Source organism: Amblyomma mixtum, chromosome 3 (assembly GCF_055824585.1).
Source record: "Amblyomma mixtum isolate Tamu chromosome 3, ASM5582458v1, whole genome shotgun sequence".
NCBI classification, from domain to species: domain Eukaryota; kingdom Metazoa; phylum Arthropoda; class Arachnida; order Ixodida; family Ixodidae; genus Amblyomma; species Amblyomma mixtum.
In genome coordinates, this window is record NC_143014.1 from 145,351,552 (window position 1) to 145,365,518 (window position 13,967).

Here is a 13,967-nt window from a genome sequence, read left to right on the forward strand (position 1 = left end):
GATCGGATTTTCTCGGCCGGTGTTGTCGGCGGTAGGCACGCGGGCGGCTATCGCCAGGTTTCATGCGCGGCTTTGCAGCGGCGTCGTCGGCAGCCGCCCGCCTTGGCGCCCTGCTCCGTGCCGACCGGCGTCTGTTCGCGCTAGCTTGCGGGAGCGTGTCGCGCGCCTCGGTCCTGCTGCTCGCTGACCGATCGCCGGCACTTTTCCGAAGCGAAACACCAAAGAGGGGCGCGTGTTTGTTGTTGGAAGCGTGGCTTAACGAAGGCCACAGCACTTGGAACACCTTAGCGAGATGCTTTGAGATGACGGTTGACCGCTGGGAGGGACTGACGGACTCCGCGCAGCGCGTATGCGTATACTGTGCAGAAAGCTTAAAAAGGGGCAGACCAAGACGCGTGCTTCCGAGAAGCTGCTTAACGTAGTGCCACGTCAAACTGCTCGCGGCAAAAAGCGAGACCGGTGGCACAGTCGAACCAGCACCAACATGTAGGTCTTAAGAGCTACGTGTTCGCTCTGATTCTCGGCACTTCGAAATAACGTATACGCTGATGAAGGCTTTGAGGCAAAAGCTATGTCGGTTCGGCAGCGGAAAAATGTCGAAAAAGTAGGATTTCGGACACCGAAATGGTCGGCATTGACGTAGAGCTCTCTGAAATGCGGAAAAATGTGATAGCAGGTCTTGTTTTCTGTCGTACTGCCTTTCTGAGAAATTTTTGGACTGCTGTGATGTTCATTTTTATAATAAGGCGTAAGCCTTACTTGTCCCATTGAGCGAAAACCCGTTTCAGAGTGTGTGTGTGTGTGGGGGGGGGGGGGGGGGGATAACACTCGATCGTACCCATAAAAGATGGCGTCCTCATGCAACCTGGCAGGCGGTGGTGAAATTATTGATTGCTCCCACGAGGTTTCTCAGCGCCACCTGGATCGCACAAGTCCGTGCGGTGGAAACACCAGCTGCCATCGCAGGCCAGTAGCTTACCGCTTAACTGCTGCACCACTGCACCACTGCGCCAGGAGGGATATGGAGACTCCCAGGGATATATGAATGTTAGGCTGAGAAAGACAAATTCTCTATATATGGGCATTAACCCATTAGCTATCGCGTCATGCCCTTGAGGCGGAGCGTGGGACACGGACGCGGTAGGGCGGCGACTGCCTTCACGAAATTCGCGCGCAGGCCAGAAGAGGTGAGGCGGCGTTGCGGCGGCGGCTACGCAAAGCCATGCAGAGGTAGAATTACCGGCTTCCTGGCATAGGGTTACAGGACGTCGCAGTGCGCGGCGACTGCGTTCCCAAAGTGAGCGGGCTGACTTACGCCTTCTCATACGTAAGCAGTCTTAAGAGTCTCTGCCGACTTTTTATACATGTAGACCTATCTTCACCTTGGCTTTCCGTTTGTTTCCTCCTTCACGAGCCGCCGCGGTGGATCAGTGGTTATGATGCTCGGCTGTTGACCCGAAAGACGCGGGTTCGATGGAGGCGAAATTCTAGAAGTCCGTGTGCTGTGCGTTGTCAGTGCACGTTAAAGAACCCCAGGTAGTCGAAATTTCCGGAGACCTTCACTACGGCGTCCCTCATAGCCTGAGTTGCTACGGGACGTTAAACCTTTATACACCAAAACAAACCTTCACTTTTCACCGGGCCAGAGACTTCAAGGCCTTGTCTTGTAGCACGCAATTCTGGACAAGCGCATTTTTTCAGCGGAAGTTGTTTATGAACGCAATTTTTTTTGCACATCGTAGGATTGCATCATAACAATCAATATATTTGCAGAACCCTCCTCAGGACGCCTGTATATTTCTGCCGTTTCATGTCCAACGTTCTCGGAAAAAATTCTGAAAATTGGAAAATTGTAAAATACCATTATGGAAATATTGAAGTTACTGGTCTATTCATATATGTAGGAAGTTCTTGCTTTTAAAGTGTTGTTATTTATTATTATTATTATTATTATTATTATTATTATTATTATTATTATTATTATTATTATTATTACGGTTTTGCTCTAAAAAAATTTTCCTACGACATGGCCCCATCCTTAATCTGCAGAATAGTGTCCACAAGGCAATGACCTGGTTCACTGATAACTGTTTAAAGGTTAACGCCTCAAAAACCCAACTTGTTTGCTTCAGATCCCCTTTAAAATTAACAGTAATAAACGCACCAGTTTTTTTCTACATAGCCACAATTGTCATCCCTGTCGATGCACGCCGCTCGCCTATACGAACTCGGTGAAATACCTGGGAGTATTCTTCGATAGTGATATGTCACGGCACAATCACCTATCACATATTTGCAATAAGCTTAGGAGCGCTGCTTGGTTATTTTTCCACATTAAATCTATCGTTCCGTTTCAAATAAAAAAAAACTATTCCGCATGCTCTAGTCTACAGCACTCTCAGATATGGGATCACTGTTTTTGCTTTTTGCTCCACTCGATGGCAAAACCGTGTTGATTCTTTGTTAAAGACCATATTAAGAAATATAGCCTACAATATATTTATTTATTTAGTAAGGAACCCACAGCGCCGTGGCATTACAGTGGGGGGGGGGGGGGGGGGGGGGGCAATGTACAACAAAGAAGCACACATGACACCTCCGCTCGCAGGCAGAGTTACAAGCATAAAACTTTCACCATGTACATCTCACTTCAAAATAACACATCACAATCACATCACATCATTAAAGAACGAAAGAACGCATCATTTGATGTCACACTCACAACATCGCTCGGTAGTCTGTTCCATTCTCTAATGGTTTTCGGAAAGAAAGACATTTTAAACAATTCAGTTTTTGCCGCGAATTCGCGGACTTTAAAAACATGGTCAACACGGTTGGATCTATAAAAAGGCTCCTGCACATACCTTTCGCGTTCAACCCGAACAGTTGAATAATAAACAGCATGAAACAGCTTCAGACGCAACTTCTTTCGGCGCGTGTCAAGCAATTCCCAGTTGAGTGCATCCTTCGTACGCGATGCACTGTAACGAGCCCCACGTGTGCCAGACACGAAACGAGAGGCAATGTTCTGCACCCTCTCCAACTTATCTTTATCTCTAGCAGTAGGCGGGTCCCAGACAGTGCACGCGTAGTCCAGAACCGACCTGACATAAGTCTTGAATAAAATGTCACGACATGACAGTGGAAAAGTGCTTGCATTTCGGCGAAGAAATCCCAAGTTTCTGCATGCTTTAGCAGAGATATAATCGACGTGACGGCGCCAGCTCAAATCAGGAGTAAAATAAACGCCTAGATATTTAAATTCGAATACCTGTTCTAACATTGTGTTCCTAATAACATATGAATACACATCAGGGTTTTTCTTTCTTGTAAACTTCATATGGACAGTCTTGGACAAATTCAAATTCATATTGCATTTAACGCACCACTCTGAGATTCTGTTCAAATCTTCTTGGAACATTTCCGCATCTCGATCACTAGTGACAACACTATAAAGAACGCAGTCATCCGCAAATAACCGCATTTGAGATACTATTCCGTCACCAATGTCATTCACGTAGAGCAGGAACAATAGTGGTCCTAACACGGAGCCCTGGGGAACACCAGACACAACCTGCACTCTTTGAGACTCGGCGCCATTCATAACCACAAACTGCTGCCGTAAACATAGGTAATCTTTTACCCATGATATCACTTGAGGGCTAATATTGTAAAAAGACATTTTTTGAATTAGTAAAGAATGCGTCACGGTATCAAAGGCCTTTTTAAAGTCCAAAAACACGCAGTCCACGCTAAGTCGCCTGTCCAGTGCCTCAGCCAAATCGTGCGCAAATTCAGTCAGCTGCGTAGTACACGATAGGCCCCTTCGAAAACCATGCTGACGAGGATTAAACAATGAATGGGCGTCCATATGTGCTGCTATACTGGTGAACAAAATATGTTCGAGTGTCTTGCACGCAACTGAAGTTAGAGATACCGGTCTATAATTTGATACAGTGTTGCGAGGGCCAGATTTGTAGATTGGCACAACACTTGCAATTTTCCAGTCATCTGGAAGGCAGGATTCTTCAAGCGATTTTTCAAAAATTATCTTTAAGTAGGGTGCAACCGACTCAGCACACAGTTTGTAGAATGTAAGCCTCGCCAACAATCGCGAATCCTAACATCTTTTCTGCACTTGGTCTTCCATGCTTCTGGAATCTGTTCGTACAAACTGTGGTTTTACGGCATCCCTGGTTTAGTGAATTTAAAATATGTTACACTGCCCCCCGAAGCCTTCGTAATAGTGTTCGTTTTGTTGTTCCGCGATCTTCAACAAGGTTCGGTGAAGCTAGGGGTTTTGCTTATGTGCCGAAAATTTTGAATGATTTGCCAGATGAGGTATTTTCGGCAACATCAAAAAATGCACTAAAAAGCATGCTTGGTTCTTTGTAAAGTAAAATGTATGTTATCATTTCTGTAATCTGTATATGCGTTATCTGTTTTGATGTTGTTTTTTTGTATATATGTGTGCGGTTCACCACATGTTGATATTAATCGTCCCAACTGTTACCCATCATTCATCACTTTTTTGTGTGTGCCGATTTGAGTTATTGCACCCTCGTCCGCTGACTTAGCCGGGCCTAGTCCCTCAAGCCACTGCTGGCTTTGACAGGCCCGCTCCTAGAACTATGTATCATTATGTGCAATAAAACATTTATTATTATTATTATTATTATTATTATTATTGTTATTATTATTATCCATTTATTTACAATCGATCGCATCGAACAGTTACGACTGCCTTAGAAAACGAAGAGAAACCGTTTTGACGATATCAAAAACGTTAATAATAAAAAAAGCAAAACCACCGTCGGGTGATCTGCAGATATATTGATTGCTATAGTGAAATCTTACACATTATATAGAAAAATTGCGTTCATAAACAGTTTCCCGCTCAAAAATGCTTTTGTCCTGAATTGTTGGGTACGTATTCTCAAAAATGCACCCCATTACTTTCCTACGGCAGTCTCGGCGCGAGCGCATGACGAGTTTTTTTTGTTTTAAGAAAACTTATAGTAAGCATCCAAAGATTAGACCATTCCCATCAATATGTTTATGACACCATCTTGCAATATTCTACAGCTACCTCAAATTTGTTATCAACTACGCAGCAAATTGGTTTTTATGGCAGTGTTACAGCTACTCAGTGCAACCACAGAACAAACTTTAAAGTAAACATTTTGCTACGAATTGCAAATTTAGGTCATTCCCATCAATATATTCATAACAGAATATTACAATATTGCACAACTGACTCACAGTTAGAAGTGATGTCCAAGAAAGCTGGACTTGATGCAGAAATTAGGCCAGTGTGCATGCAGTTTTAATGGTCTCTTTGAAAACGTAACACGTTGTCGGTAAAACCTAGCTACCATTTCCCTGTACGGAGATTTGAGCGCTCGTACAAGAACCCCGGGTGATCTAAATGAATCCGGAGCCCTCCGCGTCCCTCATAGCCACGGGCCTTGCTGTGGCACAAAAAGACTCCGTTGCCTGGAATCTGAGACAGCTCCTATAGCTGGCGCCGCTAAGCCTCGCAGCCTATGGCGCTTCAATGGGCGAAGTCGCGTTTTTCAGTATAACCATAGTCCCACCAAGCATTGAAGGACTATGGTATAACTAATCGTACCGATAACGGACTGGGTTTTTCCACAGAATTTCGGTCCTTGGTGATTTCTGACGCACGTCAAAGACAGCGACGTCTCGATTCTTCGCCTAACATTTGTTCCGAAACTATCCAAAGTTTAAACAGTGGGCACCTACGGAAACGACGAATATTTAGAGCTCCTCGGAAGACAAAAACACCTTTTTGAAGAATCTGCGCCTCTAACTGTTTTTTTTTTTCAGCGGCTTCAAACAGAACAAGGACTGTCCAATGCTGTGTTTGCTTATACAAAGAGCAAAATTGTCCAAAATTGACCTTTGCACGACACGGATTGCTCCATATTACGTTACAGGGCTGTAAGCGGCTATTGCGTTCACACACGCATGCGCCGTCGCCGAGTGGCTGAACGCAGATAAAGCAGCTCTGAGATCTAACCATCGCTGCCGCCGAGTGTTTTAGTGCGAAACCACTACTTCACGTGGTCAAACTTAACTAACATTCTTGTGTGTTGTTGTTGTTGTTGTTGTTGTCTTCTAAATAATGGCGCGCACCCACTGCGGGGGATTGGCCAAGACACAGGCGGCGACTGAAACTGCAACTCACTCTCGCGTTGTGCATTGCACATCGTCGTCTTTATCAACTTCCATCTGCGGCGCGAACAGATCAGATCGGATCAGCCTAACCTCGATCAGAGCTTAGCCTGAGTCTAATATCGTCGCCAGACGTGCCGACGACCCAGGAAGGCAAAACTACGAGCCAACCAGGCAAAACTACGAGCCAACCAGGCTAAACACATGCTTTCGCACGTCTACTTGGTTTTACTATAGTCTAAAACCCTACCGCTTTTTTGTTGAAGAAAAAAATACAACTGTTAATTTCTTCTAATGTCCCCCCTTCCCTGGTGGCGAAACAAGTGAGCTAGATCGCTTTCGCGGATTCCTGGTAACGACGGCCACGAAGCTATAGGAATCAAAGCTAGGGAAGACTGGATTCAAGGACCACTAGAAAGAGGCTTTTAGCGGTTGTTCCTTCGCATGACGGAAAGTTTTCCTGATGGCTCTTCCACAAACTCGCAAAATCCTCCTGAATCAAAGTCAATTAATAATTATCTCAGCTGTGCAAGGCCGCAGCATGGTAAAGATGCTACCGATAATGATTTGGAGTAGGAAGGTGTGAGTGTTGTTGTTGTTGCTTTGGCTGTATACGCTGAGCCTCGTTTTCTTCTGCTGGGTCCGTATCTTGATAAGAATTCAGGTTAGGCATCGGATTCTTTTAGTTTCACGTTTCTTCTAAGCGCAACGCTTGGCTGGTTACTGATTCGTTTTCGCCCGGAGTAATAACGATCGTTAAAGAAATGGCGCAAACAGAATGCTGTGCGCACCCTACCCACATTGCCAAGAGCCGTGCTGCCTCGAAGGGCGTTCTAATGGATGATTTAGCTGATATGATCGAAGAGGGCGTAGCACTCGACTACGGATGCTTACCGAAGTGATTTTTTTTTACCATTCAGTGCTGAGAAGATTCCTTTCTAACCAAATATGACTGACCCGTCGAGGTTACACCGTGCCCACCCCAATTGTGGAGCTCTGTTGTATGTGTGAACCACAACAGCTATAGTTCACCGGATTTACTCACCGCGTAGAACTGCGACCTCATTATCTACATAATATATCTTGCATGACAGCTACGTGCTACTGTGACTGCACTCCCTTCGTCTCTTTGCTATGCATGCGTGAGTGATCTTTGCACAGATGTCGCTGTCAGCGCAATGTGTAACGGTTCTCCGTTGCCGCACCCACGGCTGGCGAATAAATTGTTTGTTTGTTTGTTTGTTTTATGGGGTTTAACGTCCCAAAGAGACTAAGGCTATGAGAGACGCCGTACTGGAGGGCTCCGGAAATTTCGACCACCTGGGGTTCTTTAACGTGCACTGACATCGCACAGTACACGGGCCTCGAATTTCTCCTCCAAAGAAATTCAGCCGCCGCGGCCGGGATCGAACTCGCGTCTTTCGGGCCAGCAGCCGAGCACCATAGCCACTGAGCCACCGCGGCGGCGCGAATAAATTACGCTTTAGCGGTCGGAGCGCTTCGGAAGCATATTGCTTTAGACGGCTGTGTTCATACCATTTCATTCAGCTCCAACCGTCAGCCTTCCATCACACTGTTTATTTGTAAGTATATACTTCGGCTGGAAGTGCACGCCTGGCGCTATAGCGCATCAGGGACCGCATGCTCCAAACCGTTCTCGCTTAAGAACGGCCTCCGACTGGCCGGCGTAAATAGCTGTGCACGCTGTCTTCCACCTCCACAAAGTCTTCGAGAGTCCGGCCACTTTGTCGAAGCAGCGTCCTCTGTCCCCGAAAACCACACGGCACCCATGGCTTTACTGGACCGTTGTACTGCACGAGTCGATTCACATCATGCAATTGTTGTCGCAGCGGACTACAAATTCAGACGTTTGCGATAGAAATGTGCATCGCTCTTGTCGCAGGCCCACTGCGACTGGCTTCCACCAGAGAGAAAAAGAAACGGCCCTTTATTCGGCAATTTCCTTGATCCTCAGTCTGGTCCGAGGACAGCCGGGCACTCCAGGAGGGTGGGGGGGTAAGGAAAGTGGGGGGATTGTATGGCGATTGGTATGCGTGGAGACGATGCTATAGGTTTGCGTAAGGTTCAGGGCAGATAGGGCAGCCTGGGGTAGCGCGAAGACGATGTAGTACGCGGAGTGATGGTGTTGGTAGCGATGATTAGGGGGACATCGGTGTCTGAAGCGCCTCTCTGACGTTGTCGTCTTCGAAATTTATGTTGCGTTTTGTACTCAAGGTCATCATCTGTCTTCCCATATCGGTGGGAAATACCAGGGTACTGCACGTACCCGGTGCGCGATGTCGCGCGCGAGCGGAGGGACCAGCTCGTTTCCTGCAATTTCAGCACGGCGCAGGGACCCACCGGAGCATGACAGTGCGAAGTCGTAGGTATTCTAGCGCAGTGTGCAGGTCGTCTCTAAGGGCGGAGGAGTTTGTGCTCATCCTGGAGCGCCCTTATGGCCGCTACGGAATTTGTGTACAGTGTGTAAAAATAAGGGTTTAGAGACATGGCTGCGAGGTCTTTATGCTAGCCAGAATAGGAAGGAGTTCGAGAGTGGATGCTGGAGGAGGAGAAGAGAAAGATCCAAGAGTTCGTGCAATGCCGGCGCCCGTATTACTGGAGGGGATAATCGCGTATGCCGTTGCCCCTGTGGTGGAGCGGGCGGCATCTGTGTATGTAATGGTCTGTGTCGAGAGATGGTTGTAATGGAATGATTGAGCATGACGACGGTTCACATTGCGGGTCGCGTCTACATACAGGGAAGGGGGCAAAGCGTAGGTTGGAGGCGAGGAGTGGGTTATCCGAGAAAGTGGGGAGATCGATCGGGGCGAGCCCTGCCAGACTGAGGACTGGAGCCAGTGTCCTTGTCTGGTAACAGATTGTTGAGCCATGTGGCGCTCACAATGCTGCTGAAGGAGGATGGAAAGGGTCAGGTAGAGGCCGCTGGCGCACAGTCTGGCGTTAGATGTAAAAATTGGGAGATTTATGACTGCCTTGTATAGTGTGTGAAGTGCCGATTCTATCTGCGACCATTGTTTATAGTTGAGAATTACGTAGTGCACAGTGTGTAGTATTTTTCTCAGAGGTCAGGCGTGTATGAGTTGTCTTGCTTGGTAAGCTCTCAGTCCTGCATGGCGTTTGACGATGCAGCCGAACATGTATGTGAGCATTTTGGCATGTGCGGATTGTGGAGCCAACATTAGCGTGTGCAGAGGATTCATGCAAGTGCTGACCAAGAACCTCACATGAATGGACTTGAGGAATCGGGTCACCCGCCACGGCAATGTGCATAAGGCGATTGTGGTCTTTCTGGTATTTTGTACGATGGAGGAGGAGGATTTCTGACTTTTTGGTGCTCGTTCAAGACCTGCTCGTTCAAGGCATTCGTTCACCGTGTTTGCGCCTGACTGAAGTATTTCCTTTGCTTTCTCGGGCGCCACGTGGGTGCACCAAAGGGTAAGATCATCTGCATAGAAGGTATGATGGAGGTGGGCTATTTTAGAAAGTTGCCGGGGAAGTGGATTGACCCCTGCAGCGTGCGACGCAGAGTTTGTCGCATTGCCGCACAGCCGATGCGATCGTTGCTAACCGCCCTATTCGTCAACAAGTAGCATTCCGACCGCGTTCCATGTGAAGGAGACAACGAGCAGAAAGTTTTGTTTTCCCAAAACACAAATGTTTGATATTTTATTTTAAAAAGTCATACAAATAAAATGTAATCATAATACATATATATTCGGCAAATTATTTTCCATGTGAAAGATTGCTCGCACCGCACCGATTGCCATCGCTAGCCGCTCCAAACAGCTGCTGCGATTGGCGCTGCGAAAACTATGCAACTGGGCCGTATTTTATCGCGTGAATAATCGCAAGTGAAACTGCCTTTGGGCGTAAAACGAGAGCGATCACGTCTGGACTTTACAAGATGATGTTTTTCGACGGATGTGGTTCCATCCAGCCCCCAGAGGTGTTATAATCGGGCACCGACCTCACGCCGGAGGGAAATTTTCAAGCTCTATCTCCCGTGAGCCGTCAGCAGATGCGCTTCAAAGAGGCGCCAGCGTGGAGCCAACATCCTCAGCGTCGCCACTGCGGCTGCATAAACAAGGGAATACCGCGGAAGAAAGGGTTCGCCGACCAGCAGCCTTGGCGATGTGGACGCTGCGTCACGTTAGCACTCGGAACTAACGTTGGGGGAAGAAGCCTTCTGCCCCACGGGGAACGGTGACCTTGCCCCACGGGCAAGATGGTGGAATCTTACCCTCCCTCTTCCCTGATGTGTCTAACGACGGCATCAAGTCGGTGGAAGTTGTAGGGTCGCGTAACACTCCGCCCCCCATGTTTCCCACCCTTCCCCCATTTATTTTACAAGAACCTCAGTACTCTATCCTCCAATCTCCACGAAGCGCCGAGGTTCGAAGTTGGTGGCCTTGCGGGACGCGGGACTTCCAGTTAACCCTGTTCAACAACCGATGCACCCACGGCCGATTATCCATGACACTGCATTTCTCTCCGCCACCACAGGCAAATCTGGGAGACGGAGACAGGATCGACATCGCCACCGGAAGCCGCCGCCGGAATAGCTGAGACAGGGCTAGCGCCTCCTGCAGTGGCGTCTCCCCAAGTCATCAAGAGCTACCCTTCACTGGACACTGATCAAGTGCAGAGGTTCCCCGGCTACGGATCTCGGGATCTTGGACTGTATTTAAGCAGCCGGACTGAGTGAGCGTACGAGCTTACTCCTCGTCTTTTCTCACGTGCTCTAACGCGCGGAACTTCACCACTGCAAAACATGTTAATAAATTTTACAGTATTCTTCAGCACCTTCCAGCTCTCGTTACTCCGTTTCCAGCCGCGTCGTTCATGGGCCTCAACAACGGGCACTTTTGAAAACAACGTTTGAAGACTGAAATTTTGCAACAAGCTTTCTTCTTTTTCTTGCCTGGTGTTCGGGGTATCGGACGCGCTGTAGGTGAACGCGTCGCACGAGGCAGTAGCAGCCCTCGTGTGACGCAAGTCCAGGATTCTCGGACATCAATATTAAACTTGGGCCAAGTGTGGAACATTGTACGGTACTGTCATGGAAATATTTAAGGTAATGGTCCATTCTTCTTATGCATAACAAAAAAATGCAAGCCTGCCGAGGTGAGATCTGCGGTTATATTGATTGTTATAGTGACAAACAATTTCACGTTGAAAAATGCGCTTGTCCAGAATTTCTGGGCATGTCTTGGGTACACACCGAGTGGCGCGTATTTGTCAGGGTGGAATCCGCTGATGCGAGAAAATTTGCCCATTACTGCGAACATGTAGAGCTGCCCGTAGACACTCCGGAACACGCAGGCAACCAAGAATATAATCCCAGATGTTCTCTCCCTTTTACGGCGAGGACGTGACAGCGACAGCTGATGATGCTCGGTTAGGAATAACACAAGGGGGAGAAAAATAGCGGTGCGGGAGCTAGGCCTTGAAACTTAACGCGGATTATCGGTGCGTTGAGAGATACGTTTGCGGTGTATACACGCAAGGAGCATCGTGCATCGAGCTGCTGAAAAACTTGAGAAGAGGAAAAAGCTTATCAATACGGCGTGAATAAGAGAGGAGTTATGAATTTTTTTTTCACCTTTCAAGATCAATGCACTAACTTTCAAGCATACAGTGGATGCACGAACTTGTTGGATCGTTTTTGATGTCGCTTGTGATATCGGTTTCGACGAATAATCTAATTACGCCGCTTACGGTATCCCGTGCGACTAATTAAGGCTGACCCGAGCTGCGCCTCGCTTCAAACAGTGCGCACGGCACTCTTAACCCCTCCATTGTAAGAAGCAAGCGGCAGTGTACCGTCTGCTGCTATCCCACCGCTGTCACCACTGCTGTGACTGCACTTCCCATCGTTGTGATCATTGTTGTGATGTAGGGGTCATCACGGTAGCGCGGCCGAGGTATCTGCCAGACGGTGCTACTTCCACGCAGGGGCAATCCGGCCGAAGAAAGGTGACTATAGAGCAGACGAAAATGCCTTTATATAATATTTACAACATAACTGTAGAAAGATAGCACGGGGGTCGACAGCATTACCGCTCCTCGAGACGGGGCTCGCTCAGTGACACTGACGAAGACAGGGTCACCGCGTCTCTCTCTTCGCTCTCCCTCCGACCTCCGGGTTCGTGGGTTCGTGGACCTCCGGGTTCAGAATACCACGACCTCCGTCGTGGTATTCCAGCATGTCCTGGCTCTGGCCAGGGCCTCTGATACAACGATGACCGATGTTTGCATCAGCCGTACCGCCGCAAGGGTGGCTTATCAGACCGCCTCGCGGTAGTTCGAGCCGTGACCCCGGGCACGTCCGAGCTTCTTCGGACGAATTGCCGGCAGGCGCGGGCATCTAGGTGAGCTTGCACTGCGCCGATCAGCTCGACGCCTGGCTTCAACAGTATACCAGCGCAACGAGCTTTTGTTGAAAAGCCTCTGGCCACAACAGCCTTTAACGGCGGGATATGTGCGACTGTTTCGACGTGCCAACATCCTGTGCCTCGATTGCACCTATTGTCTCAAGAGCCGCTATGCATTACTGCACGACCACGGACGGAACACCCACCAGGGCGCTGCGGCTGCTTTGAAGTACTTGTCCCTCGCAGCAGGCTACGGATAGAAATCTGTGCACGGAAGTTTGCAGGTAAAAAAGCCCATAGGAATTCTCCCGCACAAAATCCATCCACAATATTTTGCGATGACAAATCCATGCATGCAGTTTTGTGGACGAAAAGTTCTCCATAAATTTTTTAGGACTGAAATCCACCTCCAGAAATGCAGGCAAAAATCCAGCCACGTGTTTCTTCGGACAGAAAAGTGCGTCTACTCAGCTGCTAAAGACCTATACCTACGCGTGGCGGCCGGAGGCAAAAAGAACGACGTGAGCTGCGCGTATTTTGGCGACCACTGGCGTGCTAACAGCATGCACAATGGGCGGGGAGCTGCACTTCGAGGCATTCGGTTTCAAGATCAGCGAGGCTCATTACAAGGCGACAGCGAATCAGCCCTCGAGCACTCTGATTGGGGAACCACTTCAAGAAGCCGCAGGCCCAACGATCGACAAACCGATCGGCGACCTTACTCTCCTCCTGGCTGATGTTCCGGAATGCGCGGCGCGAAGCTCGCCACGGGTCGGTCCCGCGGCAGCGGAGACAAATCACCCGACGGTGATCTGCTCTCGCATGCGCCGCGCAAACCCCTTCGTGAAAGAAAGGCGGCCCGCGCCGCAGTGCGGGATGAAAAGAAAGAAAGAAAGAAAAAAGTAGGGAGCCCAGTAGCTGAGCTGCGGCAGGAGGAGGCGGAACACGCGCATTTTTTTCTCGCTATCTGCGACTTCCATTCGTCGCTTCCTGCAGAAGTCGATCGCAGCAGTCGGCCTCGCAAAGGAAAGGATCGGCGAGCTGCTCGCCCATCGGCGGCTCGCAACGGTACAGCAGACGGAGCGAAAAGAGCCCCTCTCCAAAGTGCCGCAATCTGGTCGAGTGCGCGTCGGAGATGTGCAGCGCGCTGAGGAGGAGGAATGCCGCGCGGTGATGGACAGCACGCCGCCGCGGCCCCGCCGGATGGATGATGAGCCGACGGCGGTGACTCGCCGTGCGTGGCGGCGGCGGCGGCCCGGCTTATCGTGCGCGCACGCCGGTGTGCTCTTCTCTCGGCACGCACGGTTACCGCGCACCTTAAACCCACGCGCCTCCTTTGAAAAGTGCGGCCCCGCTCCGTGCGCCTATTTGTCC

At 49.1% G+C, this 13,967-nt stretch overlaps 1 long non-coding RNA gene across 1 annotated transcript in view; it reads left to right on the plus strand.

Moving 5' to 3' along the window:
- LOC149352277 (uncharacterized) overlaps window positions 1-10,914 on the plus strand; it is an 81,878-nt gene extending 70,964 nt beyond the window's left edge. Inside the window, exon 3 of the long non-coding RNA XR_016290728.1 lies at window positions 10,723-10,914. This is a non-coding gene — a long non-coding RNA (uncharacterized LOC149352277). The remainder of the gene's footprint in view (window positions 1-10,722) is intronic.
- The last annotated feature ends 3,053 nt before the right edge of the window (window positions 10,915-13,967 follow it).